Genomic DNA, 24,776 nt, shown 5'->3' on the forward strand with positions numbered 1-24,776 from the left:
GTGTGTGTATAATAACAAAAGACATTCAGCATCTAGGTTAAACTTTTTTAATCAGTTATCTTTCATATATGCCTTTCATCTGTATACATGTATCCAATCTAATAAGCATTTGGGAAGTGTCTATTACTATGTGTAAGGCACCAAATAGGCAGTAAGGAAACAAAGGGGGAAAAAAAGTCAAGGAACTTAATTGGAAGGACATGATATGCCCTTGGGTAAGCATACGCATCCTCTTTTGAGGAAATATTAGAAAATACTAATTACTAATTGGACAGATCTATGAAGGTCTTGCCCCTATACTAAAATATGCACTTACACCCACCAAAGAAGAGAGTTAAAGGACAAATGTAAACAGTTCTCTGAGCAACAAAGAGGGTTTGGTATTTTCTTTGAATTCTCTGTGGTATTGGATATAGGTTCAGACACATGGGCACCAGTGCTTATGATTAAATACAGAATCTTAGAACTGGAAGAAATTTCTAACATTATTGAATCTAAACTCTACCTCAAAAAAAACCAAACATACACACACACACACACACACACACACACACACACACACACACGCATACATAATACACATGTACAAACCACCTCTTCAGTGTAAAGGACCAATGCTCATAAAAATTTCATTTCAAAATCTCCATGAAGTTTGTGGGGTAGGTTTGCAACCCAAACCTTTCAAAGTATACCATTTCACTCTTGAATAACTCTAATTATAAAGAATTGGTTTTTAATATAGCCTTAGATCTAAATTTGCCCATCTGTGTCTTCCATCTATTATTCCCATTTCTTAAGAGTTTTTTTTTTTGTAAGGCAAACAGGGTTAAGTGGCTTGCCCAAGACCACACAGCTAGATAATTATAAGTGTTTGAGACCGGATTTGAACCCAGGTACTCCTGACTCCAGGGCCGGTGCTTTATCCACTGCACCACGTAGCCGCCCTATTACTCCCATTTCTTTTGCCTAGGGTCATGCAGAACAAATTTTTTTTTATTCTTTTTAAATTGCTATTGATATTTTTAGCCACTTTCATTTCCAAATATACCTCTCTCCTTCTCCCTTTCCTTCTTCCACCTAAAGTGCTAACCCTTGTAACCAAAAATAAGAAATAGGAAGAAAAAGAGTTTAGCAAAACTAATGAATTTATCAACCTCAATTAACAGTATATCTACCAATCACTATACATTTATTAAGTACCTAAAAACTATAACCTTGTAGTCCTAAACAATGGAAAAACAGTAATTTAAAAAAATAAGAAACAAAATTCCTTCTCTCAAGATTACATTCAAAGGAAGAAATATAATTCTACTTCCATAGTTACCCTCAAAGAGAAGAGTTAATTTTCTCATTTCCTCTTTCAGGTCAATCTTAGTTATTTTGATTACACATTCTTCAATTTTGAGAGACAGGTGGTGTTGATTAGTTGCTCTTTCCATTTACACTGTTGCAGTTGACATATATATTGTTTTCTTGGTTCTGTTTCTTTCACTTAATATTACTTCATATAAATCTTTTCTGAATTCTTCATATTCACTGTTTTCCCACAGAAATAGTCTATTACATTCGTGTAGTACAGTTGGAGTGGGAGAGGGGTGGACAGAGGTAGGAAGAAGTTCTGGCCAGTGGGCCACATTGGTCTGATGTTGCTATGGCAACCCTGAGCAGGACTTGAAATTCAATAAATCTGGGATCTTTTTAGGGGAGAATTAATTAAATGTTTGACCAATTATAGCTAGAGAATGATGTCATAATATTTAAATGCTAAGCCTAATGTTAGACCCTAGGCAGAAAAATGTTTCCCAATTAGCAAAATGTTTTTAACCATTTCCCAACTGATGGACATCTACATTGTTTTCAATTCTTTGCTACTTTAAAACGATTGCCTTGTTTCTAATTTTTTGGCTATGTAATTGTCTTTCAAATAATGAATAAAACTATCATGTCTACCCTGAAGTAAGCTCTTCTCTAGATTAAAAAAAAAAAGGATCTTCTCCAGATCATTCAACTAATCCTATGGTATAAACTTGAGGCCTTTTATATCTAGGTTATATTCCTCTGGACATACTCTTCATCATCATTGCCTTTCTTTTAAAATTAACTTGACTGACTCCTTAAACAGAAGACATGGTAACACTGTTCAACCTTATGAAGATCAGCTCCTATACCATGATGTCATAAAATGATGCCACCCAAGGCTTTTATGGTGCATAGGATTGTCCTTTTGTTTTAAATAACCCTCAGACTCTTGTGCTTTCATATGTCCATGCAACCTTGGTCCCATTATGAAGAAAGTCAGAAAAGGGAGTTACTTTGAGAAGGAAGATGTTAAGTTCAGTTTGAGATAAATTGAATTTTAAGGTACAAAGGGGGCCTTTAGCTATGAAGATCAAGAGAAAATTACTATAAGATAAAGATTTAGAAATCATCTATAAAAATAGTTGAAATGGTGGAAGTATTGAGATTTCTGAGAAAGACTATGTAAGGACTAAAATAGTCTTGGAAATGCTCACACTAAAGAAAGGTAGGGAAGAAAAGCAATTAGTATAAGGGGAAAGAAATGAAATAAAAATAGCATAATATGGAAGTTGGAAGAGAGTTTCAAAAAATAAAGGAGGTATGTTGTAAGGAAAGTTCAAAGAATCCCAAGTATAATTTTGCTAGAAAATTGCTTGAGTCATGGAGGATAAGGATCTTATCCCTGCTAAGTTTGGAATCAGAATGACCTGAGTTCAAATCCTACCCCTATCTCTCTGTGGCTCTGAGCATGTTACTTAATTTATCCCTAAAAGTCTCAGGTAATACTGTAGACCCAACCTACTAACTCACAGACAATAGTACCTGTGGAAGCCAAGGGAGAAAAGGACTGATAAAAGGACATTTGATTTAGTAATTAGCAATTTTCTCATCCTGGAAAAAGAAATGTTAATTCAGTGGAGATAGTGGAATACAAAATACAGGGTTTAATATCAAGAATGACTTGCAAGAAATTGAAGGTAGTGAATATGCATGTAAAAAATTTTGATGGTGAAAGGAAGAAATATAAGAAAATAACTAGAATGGACAAGGTTAAGATAGATTTCCTCATGAGACAGAACTAGACAAAGTAAGGAAAAAGAAACAAAGAGGAAACAAAACTGCAGGGACAGGATGCCAAAGAGCAGCCATTTTGTTAATGTGATCTTTTAATTTTATGAAAACAATGCAGAATTGAACCACTATACTCCTCTGTTTCATTATATGACATCAATTTTCTTTTACAATCATATATATTGGATGATATATTTCACATCTGCTTATTGAGCACAAATCTCACTAGAAATGAACCACATTCTGTGCACATATTCTATGAATTTGTTCCATCACTATTGGTTTCGCCTGTAATTGGAATTCTGCTGTATTTTATAACATCAGGGTATAAGAGTTGGTCTTCATAAGGATGACTTTGCATTCTCTGAACAAGGTTGTCATGTCTTCAGTTTAAGGAGTCAGTAAAGTTCATTTTAAAAGAAAAGGTTATTGATGATAAAGAATATGCCCAAAGGAGCATAATCAGAACGTAAAAGGTTTCAAGTTCATAGCATAAAATGGATTTTTTGCAGCATCTTTGAACAGATGACATACTTTTCATTGACATCCCTAAGCTAATAGTTGGGACAAGAGATGGAATGATGTGAAATATATCATCCAATATGTGTGTGATCCAGTAATGACAGAGGAATGAATTTATTTGAATATGTGCTAGGGTTCATGCTACCCCAAAATGTGTCTGATATTAAATTGAAATGTTTATACTTTGTATATGTTATCAGATAGAGTTGTAATAATTTGTTTTGCTTAACTGTCTTCCTTTGTTATAAGGGAGATATGAGGGGATTCAAGGTTGAAGGGGGTGCTTAAGGATAATGATATCATTCCTCTGTCATTACTGGATCACTTCTCCATTCATATCTATGTCTTGAATTTGTCATCTATTGGTTCATAGTTTACTCCAGTAATAATATTGCTTCTATTTCTGTTTACTTTCACTCAAAATTTTTCTATAAGTTTCCTGGATGTCCCCATCTGTCTGTCTGCCATATGTGTATATGTCCTTTTTTACCTATTCTGTTACTTACAAATGAATTATTTGTTCCCAAAACCATACTTTAGTCCTGTATTTCATCTCATTAAGTCTCAATAATAATCAAGTGGTCAAATTTCCCCCCTTGCAATAGGATCTATAACCATATTTAGTGTGTTTCTCTACTGACATCTGAGGCCAAGAATTTTATAGACAGTTTCCATGAATTTTGGAGCATGTCTTCTGCTACTATCAATGCTATTGATATGCTAAGGATATCTAGTTTGATAAAATGTAACCCTGTGAGGAAGGAAGGAGAGAAGAGTGGAATAGGAACAAGAAAGGGGAGAATGAGAAAATTTTAAAAAGAAGGCAAAGAGACACAGTTCTCTCTCTCTCTCTCTCTCTCTCTCTCTCTCTCTCTCTCTCTCCTTCTTTATTAAAAATTATACTGCAGGGTGGAGCCAAGATGGCGACAAGAAGTGATCCAGTCTTAGGTGTTCTGTGATAAAACTTGAAACTAAGGACTCTAACTAAACTTTCGAGAGACAGAACCCACAAAGGGACCCAGAGAGGCAGTTCTCCTACTCAAGGTAACCTGGAAAAGAGCAGAAAGGCTCTGCTCCTCGAGGTCGGAGGGGCAGCCCGCCAGAGTGGTAGCCCACCAGAGAAAGAACTTCAGCCTCACGGAGGCAGCCCCAGGGCACTGGGAGCCACGGGTCACAGCAGCGGGGGAGTCTCCTGAGCTGCAGCCCGGGGAGCACTGGGCACAAAGTGGGGGGAACAGCAGGGGGACCTCTGCCAGAGCGAGCACATGGAGCCCAGCCCTCAGGGCACACAGCAAGCAGCTTGGTCTTTCCCCAGCCCAGAGCCAGAAACAGAAGCAGGCAGAGCCCTTAAGCAGGAGCACCCAGGGCATGAGCCCATTGAGCTGAGGGAGGGGAGTGAAGAGATAGAGGCTGCTGAGCTCTGTCCTCTGCCCCTGGAACAGGACTCTGGGGCTCTGACCACATTCAGATCCTGATCGCAGTCTAGCCCCCCCCCCCCACCTCAGCCCCGTGGCAGAGGGGGGCGTTTCTGGTCATTCACAGACCAGGAGGGAGGACAGAGCCTCACACACTGAGACCCTTGTGGGACTGTCCCAAAAGCTCAGGAAGCACCCCTAAAACCAGGCCTAGGCTGGGAAAATGAGCAAGCAGAGAAACAAGAGGAAGACTATTGTGAAATATTTTGCAAATGAGCCCAAGAAGGATCAAAATACTCAATCAGAAGATGAGGAAGTACAAGCTCCTGCATCTAAAGACTCCAAGAAAAACAGAAATTGGGCTCGGGCTATGACAGAGCTCAAAAAAGACTTTGAAAATCAAATGAGGGAGTCGGAAGAAAAACTGGGAAAAGAAAGGAGAGAGATGCAGGAAAAACATGAAAATGAAGTCAGCAGCTTAGTCAAGGAAATCCAAAAAAATGCTGAAGAAAATAGCATGTTAAAAACCAGCTTAGGTCAAATGGATAAAACAGTTCAAAAAGTTATTGAGGAGAAGAATGCCTTAAAAAGCAAAATTGGCCAGATGGAAAAAGAGATAAGAAAACTCTCTGAGGAGAACAAATCCTTCAGACAAAGAATAGAATTCAGGGGGATTGATGAATTTAACAGAAATCAGGAATCAATTCTTCAAAATCAAAAAAATGAAAAATTAGAAGAAAATGTGAAATATCTCATTGAAAAAAACAACTGATATGGAAAACAGACTTAGGAAAGATAATTTAAAAATTATTGGAATACCTGAAAGTCATGATCAGGAAAAGAGCCTTGACATCATTTTCAAAGAATTACTACAGGAAAATTGCCCTGATATTCTAGAAGCAGAGGGCAAAATAGAAATGGAGAGAATCCACCGACCCCCCCCCCCCGAAAGAGATCCCAAAAAACCAACCCCTAGGAATATTATAGCCAAGTTCCAGAACTCCCAAGTCAAAGAGAAAATATTACAAGCAGCCAGAAGGACACAGTTCAAATATAATGGAGCTGCAGTAAGGATCACACAGGACTTAGCAGCAACTACATTGGAAGCTCATAGGGCTTGGAATACAATATACCGGAAGGCAAAAGAGCTTAGAATGCAGCCAAGAATGAACTACCCAGCCAGGTTGAATGTCCTCTTCCAGGGAAAAAGATGGACTTTCAATGAACCAGGGGAATTTCAAAGGTTCCTTTTGGAATGGCCAGAGCTGAACAGAAGGTTTGATCTTCAGATACAGGACTCAGGTGAAACAAGGAGATTGGAGGAGAGGGGAGAAATATGAGGGACTTAATGAGGATGAACTGCATGTATTCCTGCATAGAAAAATGACACTGATAATACTCATATGAACCTTTGCAGTTAATAGAGCAGGTAGAGGGAGCTTTTATAGTTGAAGCACAGGAGAAAGCTAAATTTGAAGATAAAATATGGTGTAAAAATGGAGTCAATAGAAAAAAAAGGAAATGTAATGGGAGGAAGAAAAAGGAGAGGAGGAATAGGCCAAGATATTTCATATAATAAGATTTTTTTTATTATAATGAGCTATTGCAATGATATGGAAGGGGGGGGACAAGGGGGAGAGGGAACCTTTCCTCTCATCAGAGGTGACTAGGAGAGGAAACAGCATATATACTCAATGGGTTATAGGCATCTGGAGTAAGAAGGAGGGGGGAGCAGGGGGAAGGGGTGGGCACGTGAATAAAGGAAGACAGGATGGACCATGGCGTGGAGAGTGGTCAGATATAACACATTTTCTTTTTTACTTCTTGCAAGGGGCTGGGATTGGAAGGCCTGTCCAGGACCATAGGGCCAGGTGGATTCTGGGCCTAAGGGTTGGTATGGGGGCTCAGGGCTTCTTGGCCCCAGGACCAGGGATCTGTCTGCTGCGCCACTCAGCAACCCTACAGCAGAGTCAGAGTGAAAGGAGAGAGAAAATATAGCACATGGTAGTGGAGAAATAAGAAAGGGAGTTGTGATCAGCAATGGCAATGTTGGGAAAATATGGAAGCAACTTTTGCAATGGACTTACTATAAAGAATGCGATCCACCCATGATAGAGTTGTTGGTGTTGGAACAAAGACTGAAGCACATTTTTTACTATTATTATTTGGGGGAGGGTGCAGGGCAAATGGGGTTGGGTGGCCTGCCTGGGGCCATATAGCAGGGTGATCTTTGGGTGTCTGAGGCCGGATTTGGACCTGGGTGTTCCTGGCTCAGGGGCCAATGCTCTGTCACCCAGCCACCCTTACTGTGATTACTATTTTATTTTATTTTGGGTCTTTTTTTTCCCTTTTTGGTTTTTGCAGGGCAGTCGGGATCGGATGGCTTGCATATCACACGGCTGGGTGATTGTTGGGTGTATGGGGCTGGATGTGGGTTCTAGTGCTCGTGTCTCCAGGGCTGGTGCTTCGTCTATTGCGCCACCTGGCCATACCTACAATTATTACTATTATTTTTTTTAATTTTAATTTTTTTTTCTCTCCTTTACTTTTTCGCCCAAGCAAGTCTGTATTCATGGGGGGAGGGGTATTTTGTTTACTCTTAAACAAGAATATTTTATTAATGTAAAAAAAACATTTGTACAAAACGAGAATTAAAAAAAATTTAAAAAAAGAACAAAAATTTATACTGCAAGATTTCATACAAATTTATTTTTAACTTCCCTTGTTAGGTGATCTCCATCCCTGACTGGGAGTCCATCACTTCTAAATTTTAAGCATTGGTTCAGAAATGAACTAATCATTTCGGTTTTGAATGTTCTTAGATAAATGTCAGTGAAAATAATCACATGATGTGTGGTTTAAGAAGTCAAACAGACCAAAGAATAAATACATAATTCAGGGACTGAAACTTCATTTCTCTACTTGAGAGAATTGGACTATGATTGACAAAACTGATCCCATACTAAGGATCAGAAAAAGTGGTTCTGCTATATAGAATCTGTTACTGATATGATATTGAGATCTAGCTTGGTAATGTGTGTCTTCATGAAGAATGGAAAAGAAAAAAAAGGGGAACAGAAAAACAAAAAGGATATTCTATTCTGTGGCCAAATCCATGGTGATTTTTACATATTCAAGTGAGAATTCCTGAACTAGGACAAAACATTCTGTTTATATGTAAAGTATGTCAGTCATTCACAAGACATTTACTACTTTCTACCTATTGTGCTAATAATGAAGATACAAATACAAAAAAGAAGAAAAGAAAGTGTTTGCCTTTCCAGGAACTTAGAATCTAATGAATAAGGCAAAACAAAAAGAAGCTGAAAAGCAAAGGGAGGGGGTTAAGGAATCAACATAAGGGCATGGTGGAGAGAAGTCAGTCAGAGAAGTCCTAGGGGGCAGTGCAGCCAGGTGAAAGATGAGATGTCTGAACTGAGATCTCTCCTTAAATGGAGGTTCAAAGTTCATGATCTCATCCTCCAATTAGAGAAATCAAGGTTGTGATAAGGTAGAGTCCCAAGGCTGATCTAGCAGGTTGATAAGATATCCTAATAATGAGTTTCTTGGGGGCATGATGGAGAAGTACCACCAAGTCTTTGGAGATTATGTGTATAGATTTTTAACTAAAAGAGATAGGAAAAATGTGAGCAATATCTTAGTAGAGAAAAATCATCTTGCTGTTGGGGAAAATAAAACCAAAGTACTATGAGAGCTTTCCTCTGCCAGGGGATTTTTGTATCTCTGATCTTGAATGCATTGAGAAATAAGTTACTTTGAGATAAGTTACTCAAGAATACATTGACTGCAGCAAAAATCAAGAAGTTTGAGTATATTTTACCATCCTCAAGGCACCTGAAGCATTTTAAACATTTATTACTGAGTCCACTGGAAATTCAGAAGCCTAAGCAGAAGGTTCAGCAGAATCAACATGTGTCATTTCTTATGTTTGCATACAATGTTACTAGGAAAATGACTAATTTCTGATTTTGGAGGAAAGTTTACTATGGATTTGTCCTTTGAAATTTGGAAGGCTGGAGAAGAGAACAGTTGCAATCAAGATTACTGCCTAATTACCTAGCTGTGTGGCCTTAGGCAAGACACTTAACCCCCTTTTGCCTTGCAAAAACCTAAAAAAAAAAAAAAAAAAAAAAAAGACTACTGCCTGCCCTTTTATCCAAAGCTCAGGAAGACCTTAAGTGGAACAAAAGACTGATATGGTTGAAATCAGTGTCTGGAAAACCAACAAAGTGACAGAGTATAGCTGTCTTCTGTCAGTTAGTGTCATGTACTCATTACCATCTCATACAAATTACTTTAGTGACTGGACAATCTTCCAAGATATAAAATAGTGCAGCAGAATAGTCAGGGTCTGACTACAGCAATACAATCACAATCCTTTGTTGTTCCCTTCTTCCTAGGGTAGGGAACAATACCAAGCCTAGCTGACTTCAAGAAGTGCTCATCCACTGGCAGAAGGCAGACTGTTGGGGCTAGATAAGAGATCATGGAAAGGATCTAATCAAAATGTGAATGAAGAGGAAATCACCTTTTTGTGCTCTTCTAAGGATCAGCTAGAAGCTATACAAGGAAGTCCAGTGCTAAAATGGCAGAGGGAGGAAGAAACCCTCTGAAGCCCTCTTAAATTCCCCTCCAAACAACTAGAAATTAACTTTATCGGGGCAGCTAGGTACAGCAGATAGAGCACTGGCCCTGGAATCAGGAGGACCTAAGTTCAAATCTGACCTCAGACACTTAATAATTACCTAGCTGTGTGACCTTGGGCAAGTCACTTAAACCCACTGCCTTGGAAAAAAACAAATAAGAGAAAAGAAATTGAACTGATCTAGAAGCAGGGAAGTAGCATACCAGCCCAGCAAGGAAGGTCTGTCTCACTATAGTGGGAGAGGAGTGAGATCGAAGCATAGCAGCAGCAGCAAACCTTACAGCAGGGGACCTGCAACAAGGCTCCAAGGTGAGGTTCCAAGACTGACCAGGCGACCCCTAAGCAAGTGAGCAGTCTATGCAGTCCAGTAAGGATTTACTCCAACAACCCCATCCTCAGCATAAATTACCAGCAACGCCTTAACTCCTATAGCTGACCAGCAGTAAAGTTCTGTCCTGGGGCTGGCCAATAGCAAGATCCCTACCAGCAGAGAAGTAGGGATATCAACCTTTTTCCATATTGACCCAGTAGCAGGTCCTGACCCCTGGAGTAGATGCCTCCTCTCAGGACAACCACCAGAAATACTCTGTTACCACAGCAACCCAGTAGCAAGGAACCATCCCAAGAGCAGGATAAAAGCTAAACCCCTACAATTGGGGAGACCCTATCCTGCCCACTACAAGCCAGAAGGGAAATCTACCCCCCCCCAAAACAAGTAGCAAAGTCCTGAAGCCCAGTGAAAGTCAGCAGTTAGACTCTGAGCCTCAGCACAAAAAGCTTGGAACAGTGCAGGACCAGAACCCAACTCTCTCATAAAAACACAAAGTCACAAAAACAGAAAACTGAGCAAAACAAAAAAGGACTTAACTCTAGAAAGTTACTATGATGAAAGGGAGGATCAAGGCAAAAACTGAGAAAAGGACAATAGTGTCACTGTCAAAACAGCTACATCTGAAGCCCAAAGAAAAATGTAATTTGATCTTAGATCAAAAAGAATTTCTAGAAGATCTTAAAATATTTTAAAAAACAAATTAGAAAAGAAGAAAAATTGGGAAAAGAAATGAGAGTAATGCAAGAGGATCATGGAAAAAAGTCAACAGCATGAGAGAAAAAAAATTTACCAGAGCAAATAACTCCCAAAAAAATAGACTTGGACAAATGGAAAAAGAAGTACAAAGGTTTACTGAAGAACATAGTTCCTTAAAAATTAGAATTGAACAAGTGGAACCTAATGACTCTATAAAATCAAGATATGATAAAAAGAAAAAAAAATTTAAATAGAAGAAACTATGAGTTTTCTCTTTGGAAAAACAATCTAAAAATTAGAACTAGAAGAGAAAAAAATTTGACCTCCAAGTACAAGACTCAAGGGAATCATAAAAAGGTAAAAAAGAAATTAGAAAAACACAAGAAATTCAATAAGGTTTAATGGCTTATATTTCTATGTAGCAAGATAATATTTGTATATGTAGATTGAGGGTGCATATATAAGATGACTGATGGGATGATACCTCAAAAATGAAAATAAAAGGGTGAGAAAGAAAATTGCACTGGAAGGAGGATGGGAAAGACTGAATGGGATAAATTATAATGCATGAAAGAGGCATGAAAGCTATTACATATTGTAAGAGAAGATGGGAAAGGGATGGAAAGCAAAGCTTAAGTCTTACAATCAAAATTGGCTCAAAGAGGGAATAACATATACCCTCAGTTAGATAGAGAAATCTGTTTTGCCCTAGAAGGAAGTAAAAAAAGGGTGGGGATAATAGGAGGAGGAGGGAGATTGAAAGAAAGAAAGGGTTCATTGAAGGTGGTAAAAGTAAAACATTTGTGAGGGAAAAAGTAGGGAGTAAGGCAGAGGAGTGAAAAATAACATGTAGGAAAATACAGAATTAATACTATAAATGTGAATGAAACAGATAGTAGACTAGATTAAAAACTAGAATCCTACAATATGCTGGTTAGTTCTTGTCCTTCATTATCGAAGAACAAAATGACATCAGTATATTAAGAGACAAATTACAGAGTGTCTGATTAGATTGATAGGCCCTCGTAATGTTCTACCACAGATGAGGCACACATCTGGGGTGGATTCTCTAAATTTTTGCATCTCACTATTTAAGTTGCTTCAATTCTGCCTTACTCACATAGCACAGAACCCCCTCTGATGTGGACATGCCATGCTGGGCAGTCCTGTACCGGTGTCTCCCATGCTGCCTAATCAATTCCAAATTTCTTAAGCGAGATCTTCAGGGGGCAGCTAGGTGGTGCAATGGATAAAGCACTGGCCCTGGAGTCAGGAGTACCTGAGTTCAAATCCAGCCTCAGACACTTAATAATTACCTAGTTGTGTGGCCTTGGGCAAGTCACTTAACCCCATTGCCTTGCAAAAAAAAAAACCCTAAAAAAAAAAGAGATCTTCAGGGTGTTTCGGTATCACTTCTTCTGACCCTCCTGTGAATGCTTGCCCTGGGTGAGTTCTCCATAAAAGTCTTTTTAACAAGCATACATTTGACATTCAAACAACATGGCCAGTTCATTGTAGTTGCATGGTCTATAGCAATGTTTTAATACTTGATAGTTCAAATCAAGAAAGGACCTTGGTGTATCTTCTTCTGTCAGGTGATCTTCAGAATCTTCCCAAGACAGTTTAAGTGGGATTGATTCAGTTTCCTGACATGGCGCTGGTAGACTGTCCAGGTTTCACAGACATGCAACAATGAGATCAGCACAATGGCTCTGTAGACCTTAAATTTGTCAGTCCAACACCTCTTCTCTTCCACACTTTCTTTCAGAGGCTTCCAAACACTGAGCTAACTTTGACAATGCATGTGTCAATCGCATCAATGTGTACCTTCCTAGAAAATACATTGCCAAGGTAAGTGAATTTATTCACAGCATTCAAAAGATCTCCATTTGCTGTAACCCACTGGATGGGGTGGTGCTGGCTGACAGAGTACCTGTGTTTTCTTGGTGATAATTGTTAAGCCAAAATTAGCACAAGCAATAAGGAATCAATCCATACTTTCTGCATCACAGCTTCAGAGGTTGCATGGAATGCACCAGCATCTGCAAACAGAAGATCATGCACCAACACTCCCTCTACTTTGTCTTGGCTTGCAGGCTTTTCAAATTGAAGAATTTACCATCAGTGCAGTAGTTGACCTTGATACTGTGTTTATCCTCAGTGAAGGCATTTGATAACACGGCTGAAAACATACAAAAGTGCACAGGAGCAAGACATATACCTGTTTCATTCCATTGGGTGACTGAGAAATCTCTAAAGTTTTGTCTACCATCCAGAACCCAGGCATGCATGCCATCATGGAACTGAGTACAATACTGATGAACCTCTTCAGGCAAACAAATTTTGACATAGTTTTCCATAAACCTTCATGATTTATGGTGTCAAAGACCTTGGTCAGATTTACAAATGTTGTATACAGACCTCTGTTCCTCTCTTGGCATTTTTCTTGGAATTATTGGACAGCAAAACACTATATTAACTGTTCCTTGACCCTTTCTGAAGTGACACTGGCTCTCAGGTGGGTGATCATCTTCCAGGTGAAGGATCAGCATTAAGAAGTATGCCGGCAAGAATCTGACTAGCAATAGCTCAAAGAGAAACACCCAATGATTGTTATAGGACAATTTATTCCTTATGTAATTTGGAAGAAATTTGAAGCAGAGAATAAACACAGGACAAAGGTAAGAGTTTGGAGCAGACTCCATTATGCTTCATCTGAAGCAAAGAAAGCAGAGGCAGCGATCATGACCTCAGACTGAGTAAAAACAAAAATAGAAACTAATGCACTGTTGGTGAAGTTGTGAACTGATCCAACCATTCTGGAGAACAGTTTGGAACTATGCCCACAGGCAAGAAAACTACATACCCTTTGATACAGCAATACTAGGGGCAGCTAGGTGGTACAGTGGATAGAGAACTGACCTTGGAGTCAAGAGGATGGGAGTTCAAATCCAGCCTCAGTCACTTGACACTTACTAGCTGTGTGACATTGGGCAAGTCACTTAACCCCGATTGTCTTGCATCCAGGGTCATTTCCATTTGTCCTGATTCATATTTGGTCACTGGATCCGGGAGGTTCTGGAGGAGAAAGTGAGGCTGGTGACTTAGCACAGCTCTTTCTCTCAAATCCAATTCATGTGCTTGTCATGGCATCACCCCCCTGATGTCAGGGTCATCTTTGAGAAGAAAAGACTAACATTATTATCATCATCATCATCACCATTACTAAATCTATATGCCAAAGAGATCATAAGGCGGGGAAGACTTACATATACAGAAATATTCATAGCAGCACTTTTTGTGGTAGAAAGAACTGGAAATCAAGGGGATGCCCAAGAATTGGGGAATGGTTGAACAAGTTGTGATATATGAATGTAATGAAACACTATTGTTCTATAAGTAATGATTAGTCTTTCTTCTCTGGATTCTCACAGGGCTACAATTTTTTCCTCTCTCTAAGCTAGAAGCTCTGACCATTCCTCAGAACAATATTGGCCTCAGCACCAGGTGGGAGGATCTCAAAGCTTTTTTTGTCTCTTTTCTTTTCCTAGGTCCCCTGCCACTTTCTTTCTCCTTTCTTTCCTCTAAGTTTCTGGACCTATGTGGATCTAAGCTTGCTTGTGCTTACTCTCTCTCTCTCTCTCTCTCTCATAGGCAAGTTGACAGAACTCTTCTAGTGTCCTCAGGATTGCCAGAACCTGGGTTCAGTCTGGCTCTCACCCTTTTCATCACTATGGTTGAAACTAGGGGCAGGTCAAACTCACAGAGGCTGTCACTAGGTACTCTCAGTGGAGACAGGATAGACCTGACAACCCAGAGCAGAAGTAGAGGAGAAAAGGTCCAGGTGACACCTGGAAAGAGAAGTAGCCGGCATCTTAAAAAGAGCTACCTTATCAATACAATCAGCAGTATGTCATTAGGGCTTATCAGATTCCCAGGAGTTAACTCCAGAATATAGGAGGCAAAGAAAGAACCAAAGACAAAACCTATGTTGAGTCACCAGGATGTAGAGTTAAAACAGAAATTCCCAGAAGTCTGAGCTTGGTGTTAGGCATAATATCCAGGACCAAGTATGACCTGTCAACCTCTCAAATGAAATGAATAATAACCAAAGCACAAAGCTCCAATAGAAAAATCAAGGCTGAAGATATTAGCAAACACATGAAAATGCTGAAACATTATGAAGAATGGTAACCCCAGAAGAAAAAGAATGCTACAAGAAATCTAAGTAGAGCCTCAGAGAAAGAATATACTGGTCACAAGGAATATAAAAATACCTGGAAGAAAATAAAGTAGGGGAAATGTTAAGAAAAGTATATTCTTTAATTAATCTGTTCCCTCTGCATTGACCATATACCTTCCATTAACACTAATCCCACTATCATCTCGATCTTCCAGGTTATAAAATGAAGTCAATGAACTTTTAGTAACGTACCTTGCTGCAAACAAGCAAGGAAGGACACCTTTAAATCCCAGTCCCCAGGTACAAAACAAGCTTCTAGCAACTAATCAAATACTGCCTGAAAGGATTAAGTGTCTGCATAGATAACCTAACTACCTAATCTCTGCTTCTTAAATCCTCCTTAAAAGCTCACTCACTCAATTGAGTTTCTTGATTTCCTTCAGAAGATCAGCCTGCTCTGAGGGAGCATAATTCCCCAAATAACTTCTCATTCCCCTATGCACTTCTTTACTATGTATCCCAATTTACTCTGCTCCTTTGGAGGTCAACCTGCTCTTAGAGAACATCATTCCCAAACTGAACCACCACCTTCATCTTGCATCTAGATCCATGTTAATCTAAACCCAATCACTTTCTTGTGGCTGGTCCATTTCCCTTTCCCTTTCCCCCCACCCCCCCACCCCCTTCTTAATTGTGCTATTCTCCCCAGACCAAACTTCTTCTGTGCTTAAATTTATTGTCTTAAGAACTCTACCTTGCTACAGAACCTAACCTGTGAGCTTTTTGTAACTTGTGAACTTTTGAAACAACCTATGAATTAACATCTATGCTTTTTCTTGAAAACAAAAACAAAAACAAAACCTTGGACAAGTCACTTAACCCCACTGCCTTGCAAAATACAAAGGGAAGGAAGGAAGGAAGGAAGGAAGGAAGGAAGGAAGGAAGGAAGGAAGGAAGGAAGGAAGGGAAAGAAAGAAAGAAAGAAAGAAAGAAAGAAAGAAAGAAAGAAAGAAAGAAAGAAAGAAAGATGATAAGTAGATTTCAGAAAAATCTGGAAAGACTTACATGAACTGATACTGGATGAAGTGAGCAGAACTAGAAGAAAATTGTGCCCAGTAACAGTAATACTGTGAGATTATCAATTGTGATAGAAGCAAAACAATGATGAGAAAATTTTAAAAGACTTGTAATGGAAAATGCTGTCCACATCCAGGGAAAGAACTAGAGTCTGAATGCAAATCAAAGCATACTATTTTCACTTTTTTATTTGATTTGTTTTTCTTCTCATGGTATTTCCTTTTCGTTCTGATTCTTCTTTAACAGTATGACTAATATGGAAATATCTTTAATATGATTATGCATATAATACTATATCAGACTGCTTGTTATCTTTGGGAGGAGGGAGAGAAGAGGAGATAATTTTATAAAAATAATATTGAAAATTCTTCATGTAATTGAAATAAGAAATTAATAAAAAGAAAAATAGATCTAATTAAAAGAGATAAAGAAGGAAACTGTATCCTGATAAAAGGTACCACCGACAATGAAGTCATATCAATACTAAACATATTCAACAAATACAATAGCAACTAAGTTTTTGAAGAAGTTGAAAGAATTATAGGAGGAGTAGATAATAATCTAGTAGGAGACTAACTTTCTCCTCTCAGAACTATATACATCTAACCAAAAGTAAATAAGAAAAAATTAAAGAGATGCATAAAATTCTAGAAAAGTTAGATATGATAGATCTCTGGAAAATACTGAATGAGAATCAAAAGAAATATAGCTTTGCTTAACAGTACATCTCACCTACACAAAAACTGACCATGTACTAGGATATAAAAACCTTATAACCCAATACAGAAAAGCAGTAATAGTAAATTCATCCTTTTCCTACTATCAAGTCCCTTTATATTTTAAAATAAAGGAAATTCTCATCTACCTCATACATTGACAAATAGCACCCAGAGATTACTGGTGCTAAGTAATCAAGATTTCTATGAACAATAATAATTATAGAATATTATAAACTTCCTGCAATGGGACTTCAACCACCTGTCACTGATAAAATTTTACTTGAGACACTTGGTGTTTGGCTACAGGTATAAATCACTTCACAAATCTTATATAATAAAAGTGAAATTAGCTCCCCAGTTTTTGTTTTGGTACCATACTATAGGAAGTTAAATTTTTAAAAGAGGTCATTTAAAAAAAAATAAACAAATGAAATGCTTACTGGTTCCATAAGCCAGAGAACTTGATAATGTTTCTGCTGTTTCTCTAACTAGTACTTACCTCTCTGAATCTCCTTAGCTTCTCACCCATTGTGCTTACTAAATTATTAAATGAACCTTAATTACTTTGTATATACATGGTTCAATGTAAGGTCCTTGCTGATAAGGTTTTCATTTTGTCTTTGTAGCCTCAGAAATTAGTGCTTAGCATATAATTGGTGTTTGACAAGTTCTTTTTCAATTATTAAATTTTATATTATAAGTAGAAAAATATATGAAATTATTAAATTCAATTATTCAATATTAAACACTAATGGGTCCCCTATTTGCCTTAAAGAATAAATGTCTCCTCTAATATCTAATAGGGAATAAGTTGTACATTAAAGAAGATTCTAATCATTTTGGGATATCAAGTGGCAATTTTTCTAAGTTAGCATTCTCATATTTCCAAAGAATATGGTTTCTTTCACAAAAAATAGACTATAATAAATACATATGTAAAATTTTATGTTAAACATAAATCTGATAGTCTTTTCTTCAGTTGGTGTACTCTGGCTTTGAAGATCCTCTGAAAGCAGAGAGAATAAAATCTTTAAAAAGAAAGGAATATAAAATTTGACACAGTGTGGTGGATCAAAAAAAACTGTCAAATACTTTATTAATACATTAAATTTATGTTTATCCAAAGATCTAACAGCCAGAAATCTTAAGTAAATACATCTTTCTGCTATGAGAAAACCTTTTTTTTTTAATTTGAACAAATTTTTGGTCTGATTATATAGTGACAGTTCAATCAAGAATGATTCCAACATCAGTTACAGCTCATTTCCTCTTTTATAAATTATAATTAGGTTCATTTTGGTGGTTTTATTTGGTTAGTGAGAAACGAGGGCATTTTCCCCCTGTATTTCATGTGTTTCATGTGTTTCACCAAATGACCAGACTATTGATGATGTGTAAACCCTTTTATACTTATATTGGTTCTCATAAAGCAGGTACCATTTGTTGGAGGAGCCATATTCCAGAACCTTTCCAACATAGCAGAACTTGTCAAAGCTTTTGCTCCATTGACATATTCCTGAAGAATCTAGGGTCATGTCAATAATAAGACTTTATGAGGATCCAATATAGATTTCAAGTCAAAAAAGTATTCCCTGAAGGTGAAGAAGACAATTAAATGCTTCAGTTTGTAGATAACACTGTATTATTGCATCAAGTCCCAGAATAAAGTAGACCCTGCTAAATGAAATTCTTGATCACTTAAAAGAGTTTAGCATAGCTATCCATATGGGAAACATCAAGTGGTTGAAGAGTATCCAGGATGTGCAATGCAGTTGAATGAAAAACCTTTAGAGTTCATATATTAGATAGGAATACATTGTTTGATTTGACAATGAAAACAGACAATGAATTAGACTTAAAACTGAAGAAGGAGAGGTATCAGGTTGTATTGCCTTTGGAAAATTGAAAATTTTTTTAAATGATCTCAAGTTTTCCCTTTAAACAAAGGCCTTTCAAGTGGTGTTAAATGACTAAAAATTATGGAGCGCTACAGTTTCCAAAGAATTGGAGTTGAACATAATCCAAAGGGAAACCAAGTATTAGAAAATTGGCTTAAGTGAGCTATAGTGTTACAAATGGCAAATTATGCAGGAGAAATGATGCAAAAAATGTCAAAGAAATTAATGACCAGAAAAAAACAGATAAGTCATATAATAAGAGGGAGGAACAACAATGGACAGCCTGCAGGTTTTACTGGCTTCTAACAATGTATAGAACATTCAAGGAAGGTCTTTAGAATTTTGGGTAGATCATTTGTAATCTTATGGGAAGATGTGGACAAAAGTTACACAGTTCAGGTGGGTATGTATAGACTGTATGCCATCTGTAGAGTTGGAGAGAATAATCACATTAATGGAATCATAGATCAATTAGAGAATATACCTTATTTGATTTCTGTACACTTATAAAATTAGATTTAAGAGATCAACTAGGTAAACCATTTTCATAAAGGAGAAAACAGTAGCCACAAAAAAGTGAAGTGACTTGTTCAAAGTTACTAAATGACAGAATTGGACCTGGAAGCCAGGCCTGCTGACATCAGATTATGTCTGTACAACCTTGTGGTATATGTAGTTCAAGTGTCATTGTTCACATATTTCACATGAAGCAGTTGAGGATTGAAGAGGTTAACTGATATAACCAAGATCACAAAAAGTAGCATTGGAATTCAAGTCTAGATCTTGTGATTTCAAACCCAATTCTTTCTTTTTTTTTAGGTTTTTTTTGCAAGGCAAATGGGGTTAAGTGACCTGCCCAAGGCCACACAGCTAGGTAATTATTAAGTGTCTGAGACTGGATTTGAACCCAGGTACTCCTGACTTCAAGGCCAGTGCCTTATCCACCATGCCACCTAGCCATCCCTCAATACTTTCTTTAACTATATTTACTGTACATCTGGGAGATTCTGGAAAAAAAATAACAAAACTGATTTAAGTAAGTCATTGGAGGAGGGAGAAAAAAACTAACTAAAGAGTATCCTATTATCTATAAACAACAACAAAAAAGATTCAACCTCTCTTTTTTAACACTTAAAAAAAAAATCTACAATTGTTTCCATGTTCACATGTTTTTCAAATCCTCATGCTAATATCCAGGTTATAAAACCTGTCCCATCCCAATACACCAATATCCCTCAGTACAAAGTTTCCATGAAAAGTCTTCTCAATGTACATTTCAAAATGCTACTATTGTATCTTACCTCCTTCATGAAGAGTTCCTAAACTAATTAGAACCATATAAATTTCTAATTTTATTTCACCTACTCTGAATATATCTCTGATTAATGAGTCCATGAATCCTTATATTATTTCTGCTATCTGCTATTGTGTCTGCTGTCTTGGAAAGTAGTCTACCATTTATGGAGTATTAAATTTTATAATGATCTATTGTTTCATGGAATTTCACCTATTCACATTCTCAATGGTTGGGTAGAAATGGTACTAACATGATCCCTCTCCACAATTCCGGAAACAGTTATTCCAAACCTTACTGCTATATACTGGAGGCATTTTATAGCTTAGTCTGTAAGTTTCTTCAATAGAAAACCTTATTTTATGCTACCTTTGCATCTCCGGATAATGTTGGCACCATGCTGGACAAACATAAAAACAGAACTAAATGATCTATTTATAGCAGAGGGAGTATTTATTTTTCCCTCCACCACACCAAAATTACTAATATTATTGTGAGGTCATGACCTAAGATGACATTTCTGTATAAAGCAGTATGCTTAGAATAAGGATATAGGATATAATGGAAATTATAGACTCATAGAATTTTAGGACAATGAGGAACTTTGAAAATCATCTAGTCAAACCCTCTCACTTTAGAGGTAAGGAAACTGAAAGCCCAAATAGTGAAGTGATTCACCCAAGGTCACACACCTCATAAACTGCAGAATATGGATTAGATATTAAAATTTTATCAGATATATTTAGAGTATGCTGTCCTGTTGTCAAAAGTTCTGAGTTCAAATTTAATGGATTTAAAACTCCATAAAAGTTCATAGTATAATATGAAAGTCCAAAAAGCTAATGCAAACTTAGGTTAAATTAAAAGAGGCAGAGTTTCAAGGAACAAAGATGATGGTTCCATTGTGCTTTCTAAAATTATTTTCATTATATTCTTTTTTCCTTTTTTTTTCTTTTTTTTAGGTTTTTGCAAGGCAATGGGGTTAAGTGGCTTGCCCAAGGCCACACAGCTAGGTAATGATTAAGTGTCTGGGGTCTGATTTGAACACAGGTACTCCTGACTCCAGGGTCAGTACTCTATCCACTGCACTACCTAGCTACCCCCATTATATCCTGTATATATATCTTGTTTATACATAAATTTGTATGTTGCCAGCCCATTAAACTGAATTCTATGAGAAAAGGGACTTCTTTGTTTGCTTGCTGTTCTTTGAATCCTCAGTACTTAGCAAAATGCCCATCATATGGAAGCTTGTTGACTTGACTTATTGCTGGGACTATGGCCTCATTAGAAATATTGTGAGGAGTGTTAGGAACTACAGTTTGAGGACATTAATAAGTTGCAGTGTGGGACAGAGCCAAGATGGTGAGAGGACCGTCTCTTAGGTGCTCTTGATCAAAACTTATAAACTAAGGACTCTAACTAAATTTTTGAGACACAGAACCCACAGAGGGATGCAATGAGGCAGTTCTCCAACCCAAGGTAACCTGGAAAAGAGCGGAAAGTCTCAGCTCCACAGGGTCTGAGGGGTGGCCCACCAGAAGGAACTTCAGCCTCCTGGGCCCCAGGGTGCTAGGAGCTGGGGCTCACAGCAGCAAGGGCAGTTTCCTGAACTATACCCCGGGGAGTACCAGACACAACTTGGGGGATGGGGGGGACCTCTTCCAGAGTGAGCACATGAAGTCTAGCCCTCGGGGGGCACACAGCGAGCAGCTGGCCCAAGCAGCCCAGATCCAGGAATCAGAAGCAGAAACTGTTAAGCAGGAGCCCCCAGGGCATGAGTGCTGAGCCTAGGGAGGGGAGTGGAGAGAGAGACTGCTGAGCTCTGTCCTCTGTCCCTGGAACAGGACTCTGGGGTTCTGACCAATTCAGACCCCGAAAAGCAGGGCCCCCCACCTCAATCCTGTGACAGAGGGGTATGCTTATGAAGAGGAGGGAAGACAGAGCCTCACACAAGCTCAGGAAGCACCCCAAAACCAGGCACAGGCTGGAGAAATGAGTAAGCAGAGAAAAAAGAGGAACACCATTGAGAAATACTTTGCCTGTGATCCCACACAAGAAGGATCAAAACACTCAGTCTGAAGATGAGGAAGCACAAGCTCCTGCATCTAAAGACTCCAAGGAAAACAGAAATTGGGCTCGGGCTATGACAGAGCTCAAAAAAGACTTTGAAAATCAAGTGAGGGAGACAGAAGAAAAATTGGGAAAAGAAATGAGAGATGTGCAGGAAAAACATGAAAATGAAGTCAGCAGCTTTAGTCAAGGAGATGCAAAAAAATGCTAAAGAAAATAACATGCTAAAAACCAGCATAAGTCAAATGGATAAAACAGTTCAAAAAGTTATTGAGGAGAAGAATGCTTTAAAAAGCAAAATTGGCCAGATGGAAAAAGAGATAAGAAAACTCTCTAAGGAGAACAAATCCTTCAGACAAAGAATAGAATTCAGGGGGATTGATGAATTTAACAGAAATCAGGAATCAATACTTCAAAATCAAAAAAATGAAAAATTAGAAGAAAATGTGAAATATCTCATTGAAAAAACAACTGATATGGAAAACAGACTTAGAAAAGATAATTTAAAAATTATTGGAATACCTGAAAGTCATGACCAGGAAAAGAGCCTTGACACCATTTTCAAAGAATTACTACAGGAAAATTGCCCTGATATCCTAGAAGCAGAGGGCAAAATAGAAATTGAGAGAATCCACTAAACTCCCTGAGAAAGAGATAAAAAAAACCAACACAGGAATATTATAGCCAAGTTCCAGAACTCCCAAGTCAAAGAGAAAATATTACAAGCAGCCAGAAGCACACAATTCAAATATTGTGGAGCTGCAGTCAGGATCACACAAGACTTAGCAGCAACTACATTAAGGGCTCGTAGGGCTTGGAATATAATATTCCGGAAAGCAAAAGAGCTTAGAATGCAACTAAGAATCAACTATCCAGCAAAACTGAACATCCTCTTCCAGGGAAAAAGATGGACTTTTAATGAACCAGGGGAATTTCAAATGTTCCTGTTGATTCCAACAGAGCTGAACAGAAGGTTTGATCTTCAAATATAGGACTCAGGTGAAGCATAGAAGGTGGAGGAGAAGAGGAAAATATGAGGGACTCAATGATGATGAACTACATGTATTCCTGTATAGAAAAATGACACTGTTAATACTCATATGAACCTTCTCATTTAATAGAGAAGGTAGAATGAGCTTTTATAGATGAAGCACAGGAGAGAGCTGAATTTCAAGATATATTGTGGTATAAAAATGGAGTCAATAGATAAAAGGGAAATGTAATGGGAGAAAGAAAAAGAAAAGGAGGAATAGGCTAAGATATTTCATATAATAAGATTTTTCTTATAATAATGGGCTATTGCAATGATATGGAAAGGGGGAAGGCAAGGGGGAATGAGGGAATCTTTGCTCTCATCAGAGGTGGCTAGGAGAGGAAACAGCATATATACTCAATGGGGTATAGACATCTGGAGTAAAAAGGAGATAAGGGGGTCAGGGGGAAGGGGGTTGATATGAGTGATGGAGGAAAGGATGGACCATGAGGGGAGAGTGGTCAGATATAACACATTTTCTTTTTTACTTCTTGCAAGGGGCTGGGATTGGATGGCCTGTTCAGGACCATAGGGCCAGATGGATGCTGGGCCTAAGGGGTGGTAGGGGGGGCTCGGGGCCTCTTAGCCCCAGGACCAGGCATCTGTCTGCTGTGCCACTCAGCTACCCTACAGCAGAGTCAGAGTGAAAGGAGAGAGAAAATATAGTACATGGTAGTGGAGAAGTAAGAATGGAGGGAGTTGCGATCAGCAATGGCAACAGTAGAAAAATATGGAATTAACTTTTGTGATGGACTTATCATAAAGAATGTGATCCACCCGCGACAGAGCTGGTGGTGTTGGAACACAGACTGAAGCACAATTTCATCATCATTATTATTGTTGTTATTATTATTATTTTATTATTATTATTATTACTTGGGGGGGGTTACAGGGCAAATGGGGCTGGGTGGCCTGCCTGGGGCCACACAGCTGGGTGATTGTTGGTTGTCTGAGGCCAGGTTTGGACCCAGGTGCTCTTGGTTCAAGGGCCAGTGCTCTGTCCGCCACCTGGCCACTCCTACTGCTACTACTACTATTATTATTATTGCTACTACTATTTTATTTTATGTCTCTTTTTTTGTTTTTTTTTTTCAGGGCAGTGGGATTGGGGTGGCTTGCCCTGGGTCACACAGCTGGGTGATTGTTGGGTGTCTGGGGCCGGACTTGGGCTCAGGTGCTCCTGGCTTCAGGGCTGGTGCTCTGTCCCCTGAGCCATCTGGCCATGCCTACAATTATTATTAATATTTTTCTTTTCTTTTAATTTTAATTTTTTTCTCTCCCCTTTACTTTATTGCCCATGTGGGTCTATGTTTGTTTTGGGGGAGGGGGTTTATGTTTCCTCTTAAACAAGAATATTTTAGTAATGTATAAAAAAACATTATTTGTACAAAATAAGAATAAATAAATAAATGAATGAAAAAAAGAAAAAATATGGAACTCAAAAGCTTGCAAAAGGATGAATACTGAAAACTATCTTCTCATGTATTTGAGAAAAAAATAAAATAAAAGCTATCAAAAAAAAAGTTGCAGTGTGATTCAAAGATTAATAAAAATTATGATGATCAGGCATGTTTAGTTTGGAGAAGAGAAGGTTCAATGGGAACATGATACTTATTTTAAAGTAGTTGAAGGCTGATGTCATATGGAAAAAGACACTGCTAAGTCATTCAGTTCAAAGAGCTCTGGGCCTGGAGTCAGGAAGATTCAAGTTCAAATCTGGCCTTAGACTAGCTATGTGACCCTGGACAAGTCACTTAACCTCTGCCTTAATCCTGGAGA

General features: G+C 38.1%; 1 protein-coding gene and 1 long non-coding RNA gene across 4 annotated transcripts in view; one reads left to right on the forward strand and one right to left on the reverse strand.

The window, feature by feature from the left end:
• LOC141497356 (uncharacterized) overlaps nucleotides 1-17,227 on the forward strand; it is a 38,311-nt gene extending 21,084 nt beyond the window's left edge. For both annotated transcript variants that reach the window (XR_012471305.1, XR_012471304.1), the window contains exons 5-7: nucleotides 12,489-12,571; nucleotides 14,155-14,227; nucleotides 14,375-17,227. This is a non-coding gene — a long non-coding RNA (uncharacterized LOC141497356). The remainder of the gene's footprint in view (nucleotides 1-12,488; nucleotides 12,572-14,154; nucleotides 14,228-14,374) is intronic.
• Nucleotides 1-24,776, reverse strand: part of PIP4P2 (phosphatidylinositol-4,5-bisphosphate 4-phosphatase 2) — an 88,343-nt gene that overhangs the window by 13,001 nt on the left and 50,566 nt on the right. The window lies entirely within an intron of this gene.

The sequence above is a fragment of the Macrotis lagotis genome, chromosome X (genome assembly GCF_037893015.1).
Source record: "Macrotis lagotis isolate mMagLag1 chromosome X, bilby.v1.9.chrom.fasta, whole genome shotgun sequence".
Taxonomy (NCBI): domain Eukaryota; kingdom Metazoa; phylum Chordata; class Mammalia; order Peramelemorphia; family Peramelidae; genus Macrotis; species Macrotis lagotis.